This window comes from Chenopodium album, chromosome 4 (genome assembly GCF_948465745.1).
Source record: "Chenopodium album chromosome 4, dcCheAlbu1.1, whole genome shotgun sequence".
Classification (NCBI taxonomy): Eukaryota; Viridiplantae; Streptophyta; class Magnoliopsida; order Caryophyllales; family Amaranthaceae; genus Chenopodium; species Chenopodium album.
Genome location: NC_137837.1, coordinates 60,893,626 through 60,900,850, shown reverse-complemented (window position 1 = coordinate 60,900,850; position 7,225 = coordinate 60,893,626). Strand labels below are relative to the sequence as shown.

Sequence of the window (7,225 nt, the reverse complement as noted above, 5' to 3'; positions counted from 1 at the left end):
AGGGTAGTCCAACGACCTACCATTTCGCCATCGATCAAAATGGCGCCTCTCTCACCCCACCAAGAAGCGTTTACGCTTTTTGTATATATTTCTTGTTAGTATAGCTTCAAATAAGCTTGGGGGTGTACGTAGTTTTTTTGGATTGGTGATTACATGATTGCGATTCTAAGAAAGGGCCCATTCTTTGCTTCACTATTAGGAAAACCACCAAATTTCAAATTTTAGCCTACCTTCACCCTTTTATGCCTTACGTTACAACCTTTGGGAAAGACCTTTTGACCTAGAAAGTTGAGTCACTATTCAGGGGAGGGAATCATGTGTCATTGCCTAAGGAAAGGGGATGCATAGTCAAGATTGTCGAGTAGCCTAAATAAATCTCATTTTCCGGTTCCTTCGAGGAATCATTGGGATGCTCACTAAGGGGAGATTTAAGACTAGTGGGGAGAACGTAGTAAGATCGTTTGGGATGAACGTGGATTGTGATGTCTAGTTCTTATGCCTAGCATACCCTATGTTTCAATCAACCTTAGATATCAGGAAAAGTGCATACCTTGATTACTTGAGAAAGATTTTTATTCATTTGCACTATAGTCTCTTTATAAGTCCATTTCGCAAAGGTTTTATTTTCCTTTTTCCTTTTCTTTTCTTTTTATGGTTTTGCCTCTTTGATATTGGTGGAGAGTTGTGGGTAAACTCTTAGGACACCTTACGAGACCTCACTCGTCCTCATAGGCGACTTTGGGGTTTAAAGGGCTTGTTGTAGCTAAAAACAACCGTCATTCCTACGACAGTGAGTGTTAGTGTACATTCTCATCTTGAGTCTTTCTTTTTCATTTTTAATAAATTTTTAATCCTTATTCTTTTTTTCTTTGTTTTGCTCGAGGACGAGCAAAAGTTTAGCTTGGGGGAATTTGATGAGTGACACATATGGCACTCATTTGATCTCTTTTTGGATGAATTTCATTTCATTTTGTAGCTCTTTTCCTTAGTTTTCCTTAGTTTTACTCTTTATTTCTTTACTTTGTGCTTTTCGTAGTTAGTTTCTTTATTTTGTGCATTTCCTTGTTTATTCGTTGTTTTTCTCTATTATTTGTTTGTTTTCATTTGTTTTTAGGTTATAAATCGAGCATCCAAAGATTTTCGAGCTTCCCTTCAACATTTATCATCACATTGGATGCCTTGTGCTAGCATTTTGAGCTTCAAGTTTAGAGGAACTCGAAGGGCAAGTCTCAAGACCGGTGAACGCATGCGGTGGGGGCATCATCTATGCCACAAACCCACCAAAATGCTCATATACTTTCTGCCTACTTTGATGTTCATCACCATCACCAAGTTGTGTGCACAAGGATGATCAAGATCAAAGAAGGGGAGGAGGAGACCCTCCTAGGTGTGGGGGCACAGGAGGCGCGTGCGGGCGCACCCCTCTGGGTTTGTGCCCGTACCCTTTCCCGTGCGCCTACTCTTCTTTCCTATGTGCGGCCGCATCTCCGTGGGTCTATTTTTTGACGTCATAACCAACTTCTCTCTAGTTAGTTTGACTAGATATATCTTTCCTTCTATTTCTTTGGAGAGAGGAGAATTAGTTTAGATTGAATTTTGGGTATTGAGAGAAAAACACTTTTTCTTAGATTTTTAGAGAGAGAAACTTTTGATTTGATGATTGATGATTGAAGATTGCTACATTTGGTTTGATTTCTATCAAGTTGTTAAGGATTCTTTACTCTTTAATACAATCTATTGTTTGATTTCATTTGTTTTGTTGATTGATTAAGTTTGTTGATAGTTTGATTGATTTAGTTTGATTTCAATTGATGAATATGAATTCGTTGATTGGTTTAGCTTTGATTTTGATGTTCTTAATGGATTGTGAGTAGTTTGATTGCTAGGGTAATGGTGAAGCATGTATTAGTAATGAATTGAAGTTAATTTGGGGAAATTGATTGAGTTGATAATGTTATTAAATTGGTTGATTGATTTTGTGCATGTGTGTGTTTGATTTAGGCTTGATCACCCTAGTTATTCACACTAGATGGCATTGTAAGTTCACATTGATATGGACCATTGATTTGTGGTTTGCAATTACACGATTGAGATATCTTGTGACGTTTCCTATCTAGAGTTTATCGTAGTTGGCGCTAGTTAGACCTCTAGGAGAATAGCTTGATATGCTCTTTTTGTTGCAATATTGATTTTCCCTCACATTGCTTGACTTAATTGATTGACTTCCCAAATTAGTTAATTTCGTTATGAATGCATGTGGAACCTAGCCCTAGTGTTTATTATCTTTGATTTCTACAAGTCTATTTGTTGTGATTAGCTTTAGTTTTAGCTTTACAACCCCACTTTCGATTTTGGAATAGCTTAGCGCAAGACAATAGACATTCACTCACTATTCCTTTGGGTTCGACCCTTGACTTGCTACTATACTTGTATAGGGGTTGGTTGAGTGTATAAATTTTGTTTGACCGGTTGGGGAGGGTAGTCCAACAACCTACCATTTCGCCATCGATCAAAATGGCGCCTCTCTCACCCCACCAAGAAGCGTTTACGCTTTTTGTATATATTTCTTGTCAATATAGTTTGAAATAAGCTTAGGGGTGTACGTAATTTTGTTTGGAATGGTGATTACTTGATTGTGATTCTAAGAAAGGGCCCATTCTTTGCTTCACTATTAGGAGAACCACCAAATTTCAAATTTTAGCCTACCTTCACCCTTTTATGCCCTACGTTACAACCTTTGGGAAAGACCTTTCGACCTAGAAAGTTGAGTCACTATTCGGGGGAGGGAATCATGGGTCATTGCCTAAGGAAAGGGGATGCATAGTCAAGATTGTCGAGTAGCCTAAATAAATCTCATTTTCCGGTTCCTTCGAGGAATCATTGGGATGCTCACTAAGGGGAGATTTGAGACTAGTGGGGAGAACGCGGTAAGATCGTTTGGGATGAACGTGGATTGGGATGTCTAGTTTTTATGCCTAGCATACCCTATGTTTCAATCAACCTTAGATATCTTGAAAAGTGCATACCTTGATTACTTGAGAAAGATTTTTATTCATTTGCACTATAGTCTCTTTGTAAGTCCATTTCGCAAACGTTTTATTTTCCTTTTTTCTTTTCTTTTCTTTTTATGGTATAGCCTCTTTGATGTTGGTGGAGAGTTGTGGGTAAACTCTTAGGACACCCTTACGAGACCTCACTCGTCCTCATAGGCGACTTTGGGGTTTAAAGGGCTTCTTGTAGCTATAAACAACCGTGATTCCTACGACATTGAGTCTTAGTGTACATTCTCATCTTGAGTCTTTCTTTTTCATTTTTAATAAATTTTTCATTCGTATTCTTTTTTGCTTTGTTTTGCTCGAGGACGAGCAAAACTTTAGCTTGGGGGAATTTGATGAGTGACACTTATGGCACTCATTTGATCTCATTTTTGATGAATTTCATTTCATTTTGTAGCTCTTTTCCTTAGTTTTCCTTAGTTTTGCTCTTTATTTCTTTACTTTGTGCTTTTCGTAGTTAGTTTCTTTATTTTTTGCATTTCCTTGTTTATTCGTTGTTTTTCTCTATTATTTGTTTGTTTTCATTTGTTTTTAGGTTATGATCGAGCATCCAAAGATTTTCGAGCTTCCCTTCAACATTTATCATCACATTGGATGCCTTGTGCTAGCATTTTAAGCTTCAAGTTTAGAGGAACTCGAAGGGCAAGTCTCAAGACCGGTGCACGCATGCGGTGGGGGCATCATCTATGCCACAAACCTACCAAAATGCTCATATACTTTCTGCCTACTTTGATGTTCATCACCATCACCAAGTTGTGTGCACAAGGATGATCAAGATCGAAGAAGGGGAGGAGGAGACCCTCCTAGGTGCGGGCGCATAGGAGGTGCGTGCGGGCGCACCCCCCTTGATTTGTGCCCATACCCTTTCCCGTGCGCCTACTTTTCTTTCCTATGTGCGGCCGCATCTCCGTGGGTCTATTTTTGGACGTTATAACCAACTTCTCTCTAGTTAGTTTTACTAGATATAGTTTTCCTTCTATTTTTTTAGGGAGAGGAGAATTAGTTTAGATTGAATTTTGGGTAGAGAGAGAAAAACACTTGTTCTTAGATTTTTAGAGAGAAAAACTTTGGATTTGATGATTGATGATTGAAGATTGCTACATTTGGTTTGTTTTCTATCAAGTTTGTAAGGATTCTTTACTCTTTAATACAATCTATTGTTTGATTTCATTTGTTTTGTTGATTGATTAAGTTTGTTGATAGTTTGATTGATTTAGTTTGATTTTAATTGATGAATATGAATTTGTTGATTGGTTTAGCTTTGATTTTGATGTTCTTAATGGATTGTGAGTAGTTTGATTTCTAGGGTAATGGTGAAGCATGTATTAGTAATGAATTGAAGTTAATTTGGGGAAATTGATTGAGTTGATAATGTGATTAAATTGGTTGATTGATTTTGTGCATGTGTGTGTTTGATTTAGGCTTGATCACCCTAGTTATTCACACTAGATTGCATTGTAAGTTCACATTGATACGGACCATTGATTTGTGGCTTGCAATTACACGATTGAGGTATCTTGTGACGTTTCCTAGCTAGAGTCTATCATAGTTGGCGCTAGTTAGACCTCTAGGAGAATAGCTTGATATGCTCTTTTGGTTGCAATATTGATTTTCTCTCACATTGCTTGACTTAATTGATTGACTTCCCAAATTAGTTGATTTCATTATGAATGCATGTGGATTTTAGCCCTAGTGTTTATTATCTTTGATTTCTACAAGTCTATTTGTTGTGATTAGCTTTAGTTTTAGCTTTACAACCCCACTTTCGATTTCGGAATAGCTTAGCGCAAGACAATAGACATTCACTCACTATTCCTTTGGGTTCGATCCTTGACTTGCTACTATACTTGTATAGGGGTTGGTTGAGTGTATAAATTTTTTTTTGACCGGTTGGGGAGGGTAGTCCAACGACCTACCATTTCGCCATCGATCAAAATGGCGCCGTTGCCGGGGAATGGTGTCGTGATTGTGTATTGTTGTTGAGTCTATTCCATCTATTTCAAAAATACAAAAAGATTTTCTTTTAGGCTACACTTGTAGCCGTGCTACTAATAATTTTGATTGAGATTGTGTGCAAGTGAACATGGGAGAAGCTCATAGAGTGACGTTGAAGGAATTGGGCACACCGGTTGCTTACAAGTATGAGAGCGGGATTGCTCCGTTATTGATCCCGGATGGTGATTTTGAAATCAAACCTGCTATGATCACCTTGATTGAGAGGAAACAATATTGTGGCACAAAAAGCAAAAATCCTCTCAATCATCTCAAAGATTTCTTGAAGTATTGTAATACAATTATGGTAGCCGGAGTTGCCCAAGAATATATAAGGCTCAAGTTGTTTTCCTTCTCTCTCATTGGAAGAGCTTTATAGTGGTTGGACAAGGAGGTAAAGCCAAGGTCCCTTAGGACGTGGGATGAAGTCACAAAAGCTTTCTTGTCTCGCTTCTACCCACCAAAGAAGACGGCGGAGGCTAGAGCCTTAATCCAAAGTTTCAAGCAGTTGCCTAGAGAGAACCTCTATGAAGCATGGGAGAGGTACAAGGATTACCAAAGGGAATGCCCTTACCACGGAATTCCAACCTATCAAGTCATACAAATTTTCTATGGTGGTTTGAGCTTTCAAGGTAGATTGAGCCTTGATGCCGGAGCCGGAGGGTCGATTATGAACAAAACGGAAGAAGAGGTGTTGGATGTAATAGATGATGTGGTAAGGAACTACATGGATTGGCATGATGTAGAGAGAGAATCGACAAGCACAAGTGGCTCAATCGATCAATCTTATGTCGTCAACGATTTGTCCACATTGGTCTCGGAGTTAGGAAAGGAGGTGAATTCTCTCAAGACCGAGCTCGAGAGTCCTTCACAAGCTTCTAGTCTTCCCTCCCAATTTAAGGGGAGAGGTACATCTTCCTACTCTAACCCTCTTTTTGCTTCTTGTTGCATGATAAGAGAATGCTTGGTTTGTGATTTATGTGGAAAGAATGATCATAATGCTTCTAATTGCCCCAATGTTCCTTGTGATAGATATGATGGATATGAGAATGTGCATGCGAATTGTGTTGATAATAATGATTTTGGACCTAGATTTAATGCTCAAAAGAATGTTGGGAATAGGAATTATCACAATCATGGGAGCTATGATAATTATAACCAAAATAGTGGTTATGGTAACCATGTGACCCAAGAATTTTGTGGTAACCATAATAACTTTTGTTGTAATGATCAAAGCCATGGCCAAGAATATGGGGATCATAACCAAGGTTATGGTAACCATAATCAAAATTCCGGCCAAAATCATGGTAAGGGTAATTGGAGTAATCAAGGTAGGGGAGATTTTCAAAATGATGTTCAAAGAGATACCCCACCCCAAATTACTCCAAAGACTCAAAGCCAAGGTGTTGATTTCTATGCTCAACAATCCCAATTGAATAGGCTAGAGAATTTCATGATGGCTCAATCCGAGAAGTTGAATGAATTCACATTGTCTTGTAACAAAATGTTTGAGTACCTATTTATTCATGGAAATAAGCTTGAGAACCAAATTGTTCAACTAGCCGACCATTTAAGAGATTGTGCTAGTCCATCTTCTTTACCCTCACAAGAAGTTGACTCTAGGGAACCGATGTGTGCTATGACCACTAGGAGTGGTAAGGTCCTTAAAGAGATTGTTCCTAGGAAGAGTAAGGAGAGTGAAAAGGAGAGCGATCCGAGTGAAGGGAATAAGAATGAAGAGCCTAGCAAGATGAGTGAGGATTTCAATGATAAGCCTAAAGAGAAAAAGCGGAAGCAAGATGAGGTTTACAAACTTAGACTTCCTTACCCCCAAAAGCACAATTGGCACAAATTGGATGAGCAATTTGGGAAATTCATCGAGATGCTTAAGCAACTTCATCTTACTCTTCCTTTCACTGATGTTGTAGAACAAATGCCAAACTATGCTAAGTTTCTTAAGGAAATTTTGAGCGGTAAGAGAAATTGCAATATGGTGGAACCGGTGAATTTAGGGGAGTGTTTTAGTGCATTTACTCAAAATGACTTACCCCAAAAGTTGAAAGATCCCGGAAATTTCTCCGTACCTTGCAAAATCAAAGGAAAATTGTTCCATAATGCTCTTTGTGATCTTGGTGCTAGTGTTAGCATCATGCCTTATTTCGTTTTTAAGAAACTTA

The 7,225-nt window shown here is 38.4% G+C and overlaps 1 non-coding gene across 1 annotated transcript; it reads right to left on the bottom strand.

Annotated features, from left to right (window-relative positions):
* Positions 1-5,524: 5,524 nt before the first annotated feature.
* On the bottom strand, positions 5,525-5,630 carry LOC145629754 (small nucleolar RNA R71). The gene has a single exon (XR_014111903.1). It is a non-coding gene; the product is annotated as a small nucleolar RNA R71 (small nucleolar RNA).
* Between the last annotated feature and the right edge of the window lie 1,595 nt (positions 5,631-7,225).